Raw genomic sequence first — 14,200 nt, forward strand, 5'->3', positions numbered from 1 at the left:
CCCCGGTGCCGGGGCAGCGCCCCGGGGAGCCGCGCCCGCGGGACAGCGGCGGCCCCGCCGCGGGGAGAGCCCTGCTGGGGGCGGCGGTGCCCTTGTGTCGGCTGAGCCGTGCCTTGAAATAGCTTGTAAAACGAATTAATTCTTCACCTTCACTTCTGAATCTTTCATGTTTATTTTACTGGGACCTGGGGCCTTTTCTTTTGCTCTTTATTTAAAGGTGTTCAAGCACCTAACTTTTTTCGTTGGTTACGGGCTGAGATGTGATCAGCCTTTCGTGTGTGCTCCTGCCCTTTGTTCAGACACACGGTGCTTGTTTTATTTGTTAGGAGCGAGGACTCCTTGAGAGCAGGTCTGCAGGCTGTGGTTTCGAAAGGGAGCTCATCTGGCACCCTTTGTCTTGGGAAATAAGGATACGGTGATTCCCGACTTCTGGCCGCACGACCGATGTTGTGATAAGGTTGCTCATTGCTTCCAGCGGCGGTGGGAAACGCTGGAGGTGTGCTGGAGAGACCATTAGGGCAGAGGTCTGTCCAGAGGGGTGTGGAAGCCTCTTCAGTTTATGGATTCAGTGCGAGCAAGCAGTTCCCATGTTCTCTGTGGAGTTGGCACCTGCAGCCAGTGCAGGAGCTCTCGCCGTACCCTGTTTTGGGAATTGGTTCCTGCATCAGGAACAGCTCACCTGCTGGTTCTGCACATCCTCATCCTAGTAGAGACTGAGAGCATACTAGAAGTTCAATGAAAAACTTTTCTGTGAGTAAGGCAATAGGATACTCCATCTCTTTCTCAGCCTCTGGAGAAGATGGAAAAAATAGTTTCTATCAGAATGGTTGATGGTTCACGTTGTATGGGTGTAAGTGAGAACCACCTCTTCAGAGATGAGAGCTGTAGTTACTCAAAGTGTGTCTGTAGCATGTGTGTGATTTAAATGAACAAAAACTCTCTGGTTAGACTTGCAAGTAGCTTATTATAGAATATCTGGCTTGGAAAAACCTGGGAAATAGTAACATACACTTAGATCAAGGCATCTGGGTTGTCAGTGGGTTTATAAAAGTGTTCAGCTTTAAGAGTTTTGACTGGTGGAACTACAGGCAAAACTAGGTGCCAGGAAGCAGATGGGATGAATTGAGACTGGAAGGAATAAAGGATTTCTTAACTGGGTAAAGGAATAAGAGCCTGAAACAAGCAGCCTGCAGGGATGGGTGTGGAAAAGCTCTAGTGTCAAACAGCCAAGGTGGGGCCAGAGACAAGTGTATTAGAAAAACATAAATACTTCAAACATTGGCATGGCACTAAGGCTGCCAAAGTTCAAGAAGTCTTTGGACGATGCTCTCAGGCACACAGTGTGATTCTTGGGGCTGTCCCAAGTAGGTGTTGGACTGAGTGATTCTTGTGGTTCTGTTCCAACACAGGAGATTCTGTGATTCGTAGTCTCTTGTGGCTTGTAATATTTAATATTTAAGATATTTAATCTTGTAATCAAACCTTCACACTACATTAGAATATATGTAACATTTACAGATTTTATTTATTTTAGATAGATTTATGTTTTTTTCTGAATATAAAATAAATTACTTGTGTTTCTTCAGTTTTTTAGTAGCTCCCAGAAACTCTAACTAGTACTGGGGGGCTGCTGTGCTGATTGCTGAATGCTTGTGTAAATTGAAACATGAATATAAGAGGCAGACATCCTGGTGGGGGCTTTTTTTGCTTAAGTAATTATCTTTAAATGTTAAAGTAAGGAAACAAAACAGCCTTCAACACTCATGTTCTGTTTCAGAATACAGCAGTTGAACTTTATAAATGCTGTTGTGTAGGATATTTTGGTAGTCATTAAATAAAAAGAAAAATCAGATTCCACAGGAAGTTTTGTTTTCTCCTTTAGAGTGAAGGGAGTGATATCCTGTAGTAATATCATAGCCTAGTTGGAGGACACAGTTATTTTGAGATTAGAAGCTTAATGTGTAGGTTGGTTACAAGCAGATGAATGTTGAAGTGAGGACTTGACTGTAGAGGGGTGCAAAGTATGGAAGAGTGCCTTAGGATGTGAAACTTTGTGCCATCACTCAGGAGGGGTTTTTTCTCCTTTCGAGAGACACAGTATATATGTAGAGAATAAAACTCAATGATTGGCTTTTTCCAATTTTTTGGCCTGCTTTTGAACTCACTATGGTAAAGTTAAGGTTGTTTGCAGGTTATATGAAGTGATAAATAAGGCCACAGTGATGTGTGTTTGTTTTCAAGGCACCTGGGAGAGGGCAGTGCCAGTGGCTGGGCTTTCCTGTCTGTAGAGCCATACCTTTGCTTCAATGGATTTGCCTTCTCCTGCTCAGGTAGTGCAGGGGAGACGTGGACTGAAGATGAAGCTTTCTTAGCAGAGTCTCAAGATTGCTGAAATTGTGGCTTTTTTCTCTTCAATTTTTTTTTCACTCCTTCTTTCCAAATGCGCTACCATCACACATTCCTGGCTCTGTTGGAGCATGCCATGTGAGGCTATTTTTGACTGCTCAAAGAATTACTGTAGCAGGAACAAAGGACAGTGATGGGGGAGAAGTGGTCCCAAGGGGCCTTGAGAAGAAAGAGATGGAATTCAGATTAGTAGCCTCCAAAAAAAAAATCTTGCTGTAGAAGAGGTGAAAAGTAAGACTTTGAAAGAACAAAGGTAAAAACAACATATGAAAACACTTAGTTCTCAAAATGTTACCCTTTCCCATGAGGAGGCTTTTTGAATGGCTTTCATAGTAATGTTTCTCATATGTTGACCATAGATTTATTTGGGCAGTAAGCTTGACTTTTTCTCTAAGCCTTTAATAGAGATGATTGATTTACTGGCTTTGATAGAGGGATAGAATTACTTTCAAACTTTGAAATACATAATAAGCACCTCAGGTAATTAGCAAGCTTACATCTATCTCTCTTTAAAGTGATCAATGACATTAATTTGGTTTGGTAACCATGGCTATTTTCTCGTTCAACAGCCATATGGTATTTCTGAGTTTAGTGTGATTTCCTGTAGGTGGTTTTTACAGAGTCAGCTGGGCTTTGGTGTGAAGTGCAGCAAAAATTAAATACTATGGGAAGGTGTGAAAATGTTCTTATATTAAAAGAGAAAAAAAGAAAAAGCAGGTTGCTTTAACTTTGGGGTAAGAGTAGATTGTAACCTCTAAATCACACGCTCAGGGAGACTTATGTGAAAGCAGTACAAATTTGTAACTGCTGCTTGTTTGACACTGAAGTTTTTTAATGCAAATCATGATCAACAGATCAGTGTTTTGTTGTAAACAAAATACTTTTTGCCTTTTCTTTAAAACTGAGACCCCTCTTTCTGTATCATACCCTTTTAAGGGGTTTTCTTCTTGAGGTGTGATACATTAATGCTGTTGTTAAATGTGTCATGACATTAATAGAACAGCCACAGGAAATTTCCATCTGAGTTCTGATTTTTTGAGGCCTGCAGTAATGAAAAAAGTGTGAATTTTATCTGTCACATGAGAGGTGGCTGAAGGAGCTGGGGTTGTTTAGTCTGGAGAAAAGGAGGCCCAGAGGGACCTTACTGCTTTTTACAACCAGGAGGTTGTAGACAGGTGGGAGTTGGTCCTTTCTCCCAGGTACCAAGTGATAGGACAAGAAGAAACAGCCTCAGATTGCTCCAGAGGAGGTTTATATTGGATATTAGGAAAAATAATTTCATTAAAAAGATGGTCCAGCATTGCAACAGGCTGCCTAGGGAAGTGATGGAGTCACCATCCCTAGGAGTGTTCAAAAAGCACACCGATGTGGTGCTTAGTAGTGGACTTGGCATAGTAGTGATGGGCATAGTAGTGGACATGGCAGTGTTTGGTTAAGGGTTGAACTCAGTGATCTTAGAGGTCTTTTCCAACCGTAATGATTCTATGATGGAAATGAAGAGCTTCTGAGAAACATTCTGGGCATCCAGGAGCATAGTCCAGCTGAGCTGGTGAAAGCTAGGATAACAGAGAGGAGTCTGGTTGGGAAGATTGAAGCTGTTTCTGAAGCAGTTTTATAAAGGTGAAAAATCCTGGGGTTTTTTTAAGCTGACCTTTATGCTTATAAATAGCAGCTTAAATTTCTCTGTGGGAGATTCTCCAGCATGCAATATTAACAGAAATAAATCTGTCTGGGAGAGTTGTGGGAAGGGGAACCAGTGTCAGGTGGTGATATTGGAAAGAGATCTGGAAGTGGAAGCTTTCAAGTAAAGGGAGTGAGACAAAGAAAGGCAACAAAAGTGTTGGGAAATGGATTGGGGCAAAGCCAGGGATCACAAAGACTGAAGGTTGCTGATGGTGTTGTAGAGTAGCGTAGACCTTGAAAGCATAAGGTTTTCTGGTTAGTAAAGGTGGCATTGAGGAGAGACAGAGAAAGAAACTGTGTGGTATATAGGCAGGAAAGTGGCATTTAAAATTAAGTAGAAATACATCTGAAAGGCACCAGAGAAATAATTAGTGACTGTAAGGTGCATGTTCTTGGGGTGTGTGGAAGGAAATGATAATAGGGGCATGTGGTGCCTATTCCTGAGAAAGGGGAGAACGTCAGTGCTGAGGTGGGGAAGCAGAGGTCTTGTTGGTATGGAGACACCTCAGTTCAACACTTGCAGCCCCGAATGAGAGAAGTTCAAGAGGGACATGTTAGTGTGCCATGCTGGGTGTTCTCCATGATGCACAGCCCAGAGTGCTGCTCACAGTGTGCACAGCTTATAGAAGCTGTGAAAGAAACATTCTTTCTGCCTTCCCTGTTCTTATTCCTCCCCCCATCTTTATCCGCTATGGGAGACATGAAAAACTTGCTTTCTGGTGGGTTGGTACAGTCAACATATGACTGGATAAAACATCAGCTTTCTGCATTCAAGTCTCTGAAGAAAGGTCTTGCTGTGTATCTTTATGTATAGCATTGTTGTTTTTGTAGAAACAGACAAACACAGCATGATAAAAACATTCTTGTGCTGTCTATAGTACAACATATCTCTTGTGCTATGTAACACAAATTAATAAAAATTACTGAATTAAGCCATAACTAATAGCAGATGGAAACTGTGGTTTAGTCTTGTGTAGTCTCTCCTTGTTAATGAACTTCACATGCAGATGAAATGGGTGGGAGATAGGCTTTAATAAGGGAAAATGTTTGCCTTGTCATCTGAAAACACTTATGCTCCTGGGTGAAGCCTGTGTGCTCAGCAGTACTCCTTTCTTGTGCAGAGCCAGAGTGTTTAGAAATTAAACTTGTTATTCCTGGGTTGACAAGAATATCTCCCCCTCCTAGAGCTTTAATTCTTATCTTTCCTCTTTATGTAACCAGGGTTGGTCAGGGGCTGTAAACAGCCTTGTTTTAGACTTCCTGGTTTTCCCTGTGCCATTGCCATCCTTGGATGTGATAAGACGTGCCTGCTGGAGCTGAACCAGGGAGTCAATCTCAAAGGCACTAAGGTTTATTGCCACAGCTAATACAGGGCTTGTGCCTTGCTTTTTAAAAATATCCTGTCTGCTGTTTACTGAGTGTTTGGAGAGAGTCTCGAGGAGAATTGTTTCAGCTTTCAAAATTTAAGTACAGCATCATCTTCCTGTGACTTGTACATGTCAGGTCAATGAATATGCTTGAAAAATATTTTGGACATAAAGTGACTGACTGACTTAAGAAATTGTTTCTTTGCTGCATCTCTCTTTAAGGCTTCTTTTCCAATACCTTATTTATTAGTAATGTACTTTTCCTTTGTTTTAACATAGAGAAGATTAATTTGCTGATGAGCTGCCGTTCGTGAAGTGTTAGCGATGAAGTATTTATAGACAGGATGGAGCATTGGTAGTGAGATTTGAGAAGACACATTTTGTAAACACAAAATCCATTCTACCTGGAATGTGAGTGGAATAGTACAGCTCAGGTTACATTTGTGCTTCGGGGTAGTGTTGGAATTAAAGCTGGGGGTTTTGGAGCTTGTTTGTTGTTTTTTCTTTGTAAAGCCTCATTTGTGGTCTTCCAAGTTTTGCACTTTCCTATTACTTGTTGTAAGACCTAGAGGGTGCTTGATACTTACAGGCTTAGATTGAAAATGCTTTTAGACTTGATGGGAACTTAAAAGACTTTCTTAGGAATTTTCTCCCTGTTGTGTTTACTGAAAGTAGTTGCTGTGCTCAGCAATATAACTGATAGGATCCATTTCTAATGGTAAAAGTATTTAATATTGAAACACCCCTCTTGGGCAGCAGTTCTTGAAGTTGCATCAAAACTGGGTGATGTGGAGATATCTTTGGGTGGGAGGAAGGAAGAGGGGATTTTGAGAACTAGGTAATTAATTAAAGATTGCTGTGGTTATGATGTTTTAGGCTTAGAAAATTAAAGAGTACTATGCCACATACTTTGAATATGCAAGTAAGTTAAAATATTTTCTTTAATACATATGCTGTTTTAAATAATTATATAAAGCTGAAGGGAATTTTTGCCTTTTGGAATAAACTTTACCCTAGTCTTAAACATATGTTCTCACTTATTGTTGATAGCTTCTTTAGTACTATAAAAAACTACAGCAGGTATTGCAAGAATTCAGTAACTTAATCTTAACCCTTTGAAGTTAAGTCCTGTGAAATGTATGTCATGCTGATAGCTTTATAAAAGCATAATGGAATTAAAACCAAAATCCATTATTAAAGCTGGAAGTAAGATCATTAATAAGTTTAGAACTCACTTCTGTGGCAGTGAAGTGTAAGATCCTGAATGGTCCTGGACACTTTCTGGGCCTGAATTTATCATTGGGTATTTTCTGTGACAGTGAAACTTTACAAACTTTGATTACAAACAAGATTTGCTTTAAGGGTTTTGAAAATATCACTGTGTAATAATATTTATACACCAAGACAGATGAAGAAAGTAGTTGTGGTTGACTGTGAGCTGTAACTGGGGTTTTTTGCATTACTGCTTAACTGTTGCATCAGTAAACTGCTTTTCTCTGCTTTTCTTTGCTGTCAAGCAAAGCCAGTTTGATCTGCTGCAAACTGAGTACTTTGGCAACTTGTTCTCTGTTAAAAAATTGTAGAGATGGCATTAGTGGGAAAACAATTACTTCCTTTGTAAGTGGTGCAGTTGAGTTATGACTAAGTATATTGATTTGCCTGGCCAACACAAACTCCAGACAATTTTTTTTTTTCATGGCCATTCCATAATAGGGTCACATGGTGGTTTGTTATTGCCCTGTACATGGTTGAATTTTATAAACCAAACTGCTTTCAGGAGAAATTGAAAAGGGTTCTAATAATTTTTTTGAAATCTATTCTGATCACTGACGTGTGGTGTTGAATGGATTGGGGAAGGCTTGTCCCTCTCAGCTTTTGTAACTTTGTGAAGCTCTTTAACTTCTCTTTTTTATGGCTTTACTAATTGCATACACAATAAAGAAGTTACTGATTTCCAAAAAGATAAGATTTTCTATTTTTTTTTTTTTTACTATCTAGGTTGGAGAAACTGCATATGTTTGCTTGTGCTAGACGTGATTTTGTTTTTTCTTAAATTGGCATCTTATCCTCTAACCCCCAAAGGCAATTTGAATATGCTGTTTAGAGTTCCTTGCTGATTTTAGAACTTAGAATGCTAAATCTGTAGAACCAACAAATTGAAGGCTGCTAAACCTGTAAAACCCACAAACTGAAACCATAATAATGGGATCATGAGACTCTGAGATGAATTCTTTATTTTTAGTGCGCTCTCTTCTCTACTGTACCTCTCATCATTGCCTTCTTTGGTTCAGGGAATGCATTGGTGGTCAGTGCTCTAGTGTAAAAGGTGTATTAGGTTAACATTATTCAGCTGATAATAATGGGTCTGAATGATAGCTCAAAACAGTTGTACTGCTTTATTCCTCAAGACATAACACCAGCCCTTCTGTCAGCCCTGTGAAGAGGATGTTCTGTGGTGTCTTGTTTGTCTTTTCTGGAAATTTGTGTTCATATTTGTGTTACGAATTTTCCCCATTGTATTACAGCTATGAGAAGAATGACTGGAGCAGAGTGAAAAGTTTGAATAAAGCAAATATTTTGGTGGTTCTTAATTAGCTGTGGTTATCTCTTCTGTGAGCTGATTCTGGGTTGCCTTCCATGGTGTGTGGCATGTTATAAACCATGGGCCAAAACAAGCACTCGTGGCTATTCCATGGAGAAGGGCAGGTGCATTGTTCCACTGCTTAAATTCTTCTTTTCTCACAGTTACCTCCTTCCAGTGAATTCAGACATGTACAGACAGATGCCTGAGAGGCTATCTATAATTAACAATATCAAGTAGTTTTAGGTGTGGCTGCTGTGTGCAGCAGCTGTGCTCTGGTGACATGGTCATCCTTTGTCCTTGTAAGGTCCTGGCCAGAGGCTGCACAGAATGAGCTCCAGGCATGGTGGGATGGTGCAGCTCAACCAGGACAGGAGGCAAGAGACCTTAATTAGCACCAAGGAGGTGTTTGGTAGTCAGTGAGATCATTTACATCTGCAACATAGGACTTTTGTTTTCCCCGTTTACCAAACTGGGCTGTTTTTAACTTGAACATGAAATTCTGCTGGGTGTTTATAAATCAGGATGCAGACAACTAATGAAAGACTTGAGTGGTGAAAATATTCTAACAAATCAATTGGTTGCAACATTTTGGAAAAGGTTTGAATGAACTTTCTTCCCAGGAAAATGTTAAAAAATTTTAGACTGTATGTTTAGTACAGATACATCTTTTATTACAGGATAAGCTGTAGTCATACCTGACACCAGAAACAGAAGCATTGGACTTTTTCTTATATAAGGAAGATGATGAAGAACACTTAAAAAAGGGTTAATTTGGAAAGCAGGGGAAACTTAAAGAATGATTTGGTATACCTGATTCCTGGTCACAGAATCATTATCAGTTTCCATGTAGACAGATAAGGCTCTTGAAGTAGGGAGAGAAGCCAGGCCCAGCACATCTATCTAAGTGGGTCATGTGGAAAAGAAGCATGAGAGTTCTTGAGTCCATTTGCAGAAATTCTGCAACAAATGTGAAGTATTGGCTAAGTTTTTCAAGTAATAAGTACAAAAAGTGTTAAATAAATCTAAGTGTGGATTTTCACAAACCGAAATTCACAACCAGTCAAATCGCCTTTTATGGCATGGTATCCAGTCTTTTTTTGGGAGGAACAAATATGTTCTTAGTTTAGTTAGTTATTCTACTGGCTTTTTCTGTATTATAAGCAAGGATGTTTCTCTAAATACCATAAAGTTGGTGAAAAGCCTTAAATAGTTTCATGGATCACTGTCAGACCAGAGGATGTGGAGACTGAATGCTCTCTGCAGGGTTCTGTCACTAATTTTGACTTAAGTGAAACATTAAGGCTGTGCAGTATTAGCAGCAGATGGTATCAAGCTTAGAATTGCTGTGAGTATGTTGGAAAATGTGGATAGGGTTCAGAGAGACTTGAGGACAAAGAAGAAGCAGTCTGGGAGGGAGAAAACCATGCCTTTTGGATGAGGACAAGATTCAAGATCCTCCATTTATCATCCTTGTACAAGAAGACTGTGGAGGAGTAGAATGAGTTTTGTGCAAAGAGTTCTGGGGATGATGCAATTGAGAAGTCAGATACAATTCTGTGAACACAGCTGCTGTAGACAGCTTGGATGTACTGTGTCATGTAAGCAGGATGAGTTTCTACATAGCACATAACAGTTCTTCATGCTAGGCTTAAGCATTTCACCCCAAGAAAAGCTCAATTACAAGACAGTGTAGAGGAAAGTAAAGAATGAAGTCTTCCAAATGTAATTATTTTATTCACAGAAAGACTGAGAAGTGCTTCCCTTACAGAATGGAAGACTGCAGAGGGAAAGAAGAGTTTTCTTCAGGTGAGGTATAAACACGGAGAGGATTTTTCAGTTTAGTCTCTGACAACAGAACCACTGGTAACATGCTTAAACTGCAACAGAGAGAGTAGAAATGGACTCCAAATTTCTTTTAATGGAAATTAAAAGTAGAAAAGAACTGTGACCCACTGAAACAGATTGCTTGTGAAGACTGTGAAATGGTGTTGCCATTTTTAGAGTGCCTCATAAGGCACAGATTAACTATGTCTAGACCATGTTTTTCTCCCTCAGTCCTGAGAGGCAGGATTAGCGGATTTATTGAGCTGCTTTCTAACCATTAGAGTATTAGAAAATCCTAGAAGGGTTTCTAGAAAGCAGGGACATTCAAATTAAAAAGGTATCAAAGTGGTTAATAGCACTGGGCCCATGTTAATCACCTTCTCATTTTCTGATAATGGGTCTTGCTGTAAAATTTGCACATCTGTACTCCCTCATTTCCACTCCCTGCTCTACAAAGAAAGTAACATTGCATTGGAGGAGAGGGGGGAAATACTTTTATAAATCTTCGGGCTCACTTCCATTTCACATCTGTGAGTATCTTCCAGTTGATACACCAAGTGTATACTGATGGCTACAAACTTCCAGAATTATCTTTCTTCCCTAGCTATATGTAAATTTGCTTTGGGGATGAGGGAGAAATTAGACTGTTAAAACCCCATGGTAAGTTTGATATCAGATTCTAAGATTTCTGACTGCTTAGCTCATTCCTCCGAGTCAGAATTAAGATATAAAATAAACCATTCCCTCATTAGCAGATAGCAGCCTTTATCTTGCATGCCTTTTTTTTTCTTAAATCTGGCAATTAAAATGTATGAATAAGAGGCAGTGTACTCTGGTAGCAGGAACTTGGGCCTGGGAGAAAGAACTGTCAGCATCTTAATCTTAGGCATGTTGTTGAATTATGATTTGCTGAAGGGTGTGTTTAATTCCTGGCCCTGTTTTCCACACACAGAATGTAATGCTGCAAGGATTAATTTTTTTCTGTAGCTACAGAATTAAAACTCTCAGACTTGTGTTCCCACATTAAAAATTAGTATGTAAGCCCAAGGTTTTCATTCATGAATTCCTAAGTTGTGTCTAAATTCTTCTGCCAGAGTCCTCAGGTTAAAGAATAATAATTTAAAATGATAATAAAGTTTAAAATATCTAACCTTATGGTACTTTCATTAGTTTTTAAAGTATGGAAAATGCAAATTCTTTTTTCTTCCTTTGCTTTTTTGGTTCCTTGCTGTTGTTGAAAACAGCTCCTTTCTCAAAGACTTCAGGTCTATGGTTTTTTTTTACTTCATTTATGATTTATAAGGATACAGAAAGATTGTAGAATTCAAATTTTACTGGAATTTTCTGTTATTTTCTAAGCAAGGAGGCTGCATTTGTATAACCTGGCTTGTCTTGGAGCATTGATACAGCAATACAGCCAAAGGATTTATTTTTTAATTTAAGTTACTTTAGAGGCTGAGGGCAATGCCGTATGATGTCATTCTGGCTCAACAGACCAGCAGTGTTGAAGAGTGAGAGGGTGTGTGGGGTCTTTAGGGCAATGAAATACCTTTTCCAAGGCTGGTAGCATCAGGCTGAAATCCCTGCGGGCTTCTTCCTGCAGGTGCTTGTTTTAAGTTAGGTCTGCACAGACATTTAAATTTATTATTAATGGTGTCACCCTACAGGGTTTATAGTTTTTTCAGTGAATTCTTTGTAAAAGAGCTGGCATCATTTTTTAAAAGGTTATGTTGAATTCGCGTTTCCTCAGCAAGTTGCCATGGATATGTCAGGTTCTTAATGTTTGTTTACAGAGGAATGAGGTAGAGAAGGTTTATGGTAGCTATTTTCAAATGCATGTTCTGCTTTCAAGTGATGCTGTTCTCACTGGAGCTAACTGGGCAGTGAACGTGAATTCTGCTGTCTGCTTTGAGAATTAAGTTCACTTTGAAAAGAGTTAACACAGAGATGGTCATGTGTATATCCTTACTTTGCATTAGCTTGTCAGTTGTTCAGGTTGCTTTATTTCCTCTTCAGTCAAAAGACCCTGCTGATTTTGTGTGCCCTGTGTTGTGTTGGAGTCCTGTCAGTCAGCACTGAAATAGGGAGGCAATGCACACACCTAGAACTAAGGAGCTGCTGCTGCAAAATGTGCTGCACCTCATGCACCTGCACAAATCAAAGAGGTCCTAGACTTACTCGGATTGGGAAAAGAGCATGAAAAATAATTTTTTTGGGTTAAGAACTGGCATAACAAGGAAATCAAGCCATAAAACCCCTGCATGCATAGATGAAGTGCCCATGAGAGAGCATTTGTATGTTGTATTGCATAATACAACACTTGAAGTATGTTTCTGGTCTGTTCTCTGCCTTCCAAGTCATCTGCTTTGCTCCTTTGTAGCTGCACACTTACTTTTCTCCCCTTCCAAAATAAAGCCCACAAAGATAAATGTGTTTATGTAACCTCTCAAATCTTGATTCAGAAATACAAAGTGCTGACTTTGGAGCCCATGCAAATGACCTGCACAGCACCAGACTCTGCTGTCAAGTAACCACTAGAAAAAGTATGCTATTAAATCAGAAGTCAAACATTAACTTGTTCCTTTCCCAGGTCACACTGGAAGAGGTGTGGGCAGGCGTGTTTGAAAGCTGAGGAAAGCAAACCCTGTGTTTGTCACAGTGAAGGTGTCACTGAGTGCTCCTCATGTTTCTGTAAGCTGTGCAGTACTTAAGGACAAGACAACTGCTGCAGGACACTTGGTTCAGTTTTGGGTCCAATAGCCAAAAGAGTAGCAACAAGTCAAGAGGCAACATAGTGGAAAAGAATTAAAAGGTGAATATCCTGTTGTGGAAAGTGAAGGATGAGAGAGAAACACCTGTTAAAAGCAGCTGCTAAAAATGGATGACCAACTCAGTGGAGTAAAAGAATTAGCAGCAGCTTTCTTGGTAAAATTGATCCCTGTGTACATTCTGGGATGAACTTTATTGTGAAACTCCACAGTCACAATGGCTCTGTTCCCTTCCACTTCATAATCAAAGGTGGTTTCTGGAGTGAGGAGCATGCCTGGGCATGGTCAGTCTGTGCCAGTCAGTTCCCATATAAGCTCTACTGTCAACCTTTTAAAGTTACCACACATGTAAAGTTTATTAAAAGTATTTTGAGAAAAGTGTGGTAGTTTTTATGCCTTGTGTGTTCCAAAACCTTGAAATGTCTCTACAAAGAAGTGTCTTGTGTGTTTTAAAAAGTGTAAATGAAATGCCCTCAGTGTGCTAATTTTAGTGGAGTAGGTCTGAGTTTCCAGGTGAAGGTGACAAGATGTTCTCTGGGTTTAGTATCCATAGCAATAGCCAGAGGTGCCTTTTGAAGTGACAGGTACAGAGATAGCTGTGTTTGAAACTGTTTGTGTCTCACAGAAGAGCTCTTTCATTGCTTTTATAGATGTAGTGCAAAGTATCTTGAGTGGTTCATGTAAGCTGAATACCAGCCCCATTAAACATCTGCGTTTTCCATTCAGAATGAGTAATGTGGAGTCTGTATTTCTGCACCTCTTTGGAGATAAAGTTTCATTGGGTCCTTCCCTGTGGCCAAACATCCAGTCAGGAGTGTGTGCTGGGGAGGGAGCCCTTGCAGAGCAGTGTGACAAACTGTAGTGTAGTTTTTTTCACAAAAGTTCAGCTTCTTTGGGAAGAAAGCAGGCATTGATCTGAAGACATGCCCAGGACTAAATGAAGTTGTGAGAATCTTTACTGGAATTGCCAAGAAGGGATTTCTAGCTTCATGTTGTGAGGCCTGATGTGGTAGTTGCTCCACATGCTGCTCTAATATAGCCCATATCCCACAAATGTACAAACTCAGCAGGATGCTAAAACATGACAGTGCTTGGGGATGGATGCCTTTTGCAGTCCATGCTTATTTCATTTCATTAGATGTTGTCTTAACAATACCAATTGTGTCTCTTCTGCTGATAATCACCAGTGACCAAATGCTCTTGGGTTAGAATGCTTTTATGGCAGTTCAAGCCTAATTTCCAAGTAGATTTCTAGGTTAAAACCACTATGTTTTTGTTTTGTGCCTTGGGTTATTTTTTCAATCATCCCATATGTTGATTTTGCATACCTGGAGATTGTGCTGTACACAGAGAAGCCACTTGGCCCTAGTGATAGGGAAGAAAACCCAAAGTGCTGTGTGCATCTGTTTGATTATCTCATTTTTCATCAATCCTCTTGGCCTGGCCAAACAGCCAGCGTCCAAAGCTGACACTACCAACTATCAAAATCCTAATATTCTCAGAGTAATCTCTGTTAAATGCTTTTGGGTTAACCCTTAATACACTGTGAGAAAATGCCCCAGATGCAG

At 39.9% G+C, this 14,200-nt stretch overlaps 1 protein-coding gene across 3 annotated transcripts in view; it reads left to right on the plus strand.

The window, feature by feature from the left end:
* DISP1 (dispatched RND transporter family member 1) overlaps nucleotides 1-14,200 on the plus strand; it is an 84,989-nt gene that overhangs the window by 305 nt on the left and 70,484 nt on the right. Inside the window, exon 1 of one of the 3 annotated variants that reach the window (XM_085577162.1) lies at nucleotides 1-14,200. This exon is cut by the window's right edge and continues 14,627 nt beyond it. The exons of the other annotated variants lie outside the window; for them this stretch is intronic. The gene's annotated coding sequence lies outside the window, so the exon portion shown is untranslated. 3 annotated transcript variants of the gene reach the window in all.

The sequence above is a fragment of the Lonchura striata genome, chromosome 3 (assembly GCF_050655825.1).
Source record: "Lonchura striata isolate lonStrDom1 chromosome 3, ASM5065582v1, whole genome shotgun sequence".
Lineage (NCBI taxonomy): Eukaryota > Metazoa > Chordata > Aves > Passeriformes > Estrildidae > Lonchura > Lonchura striata.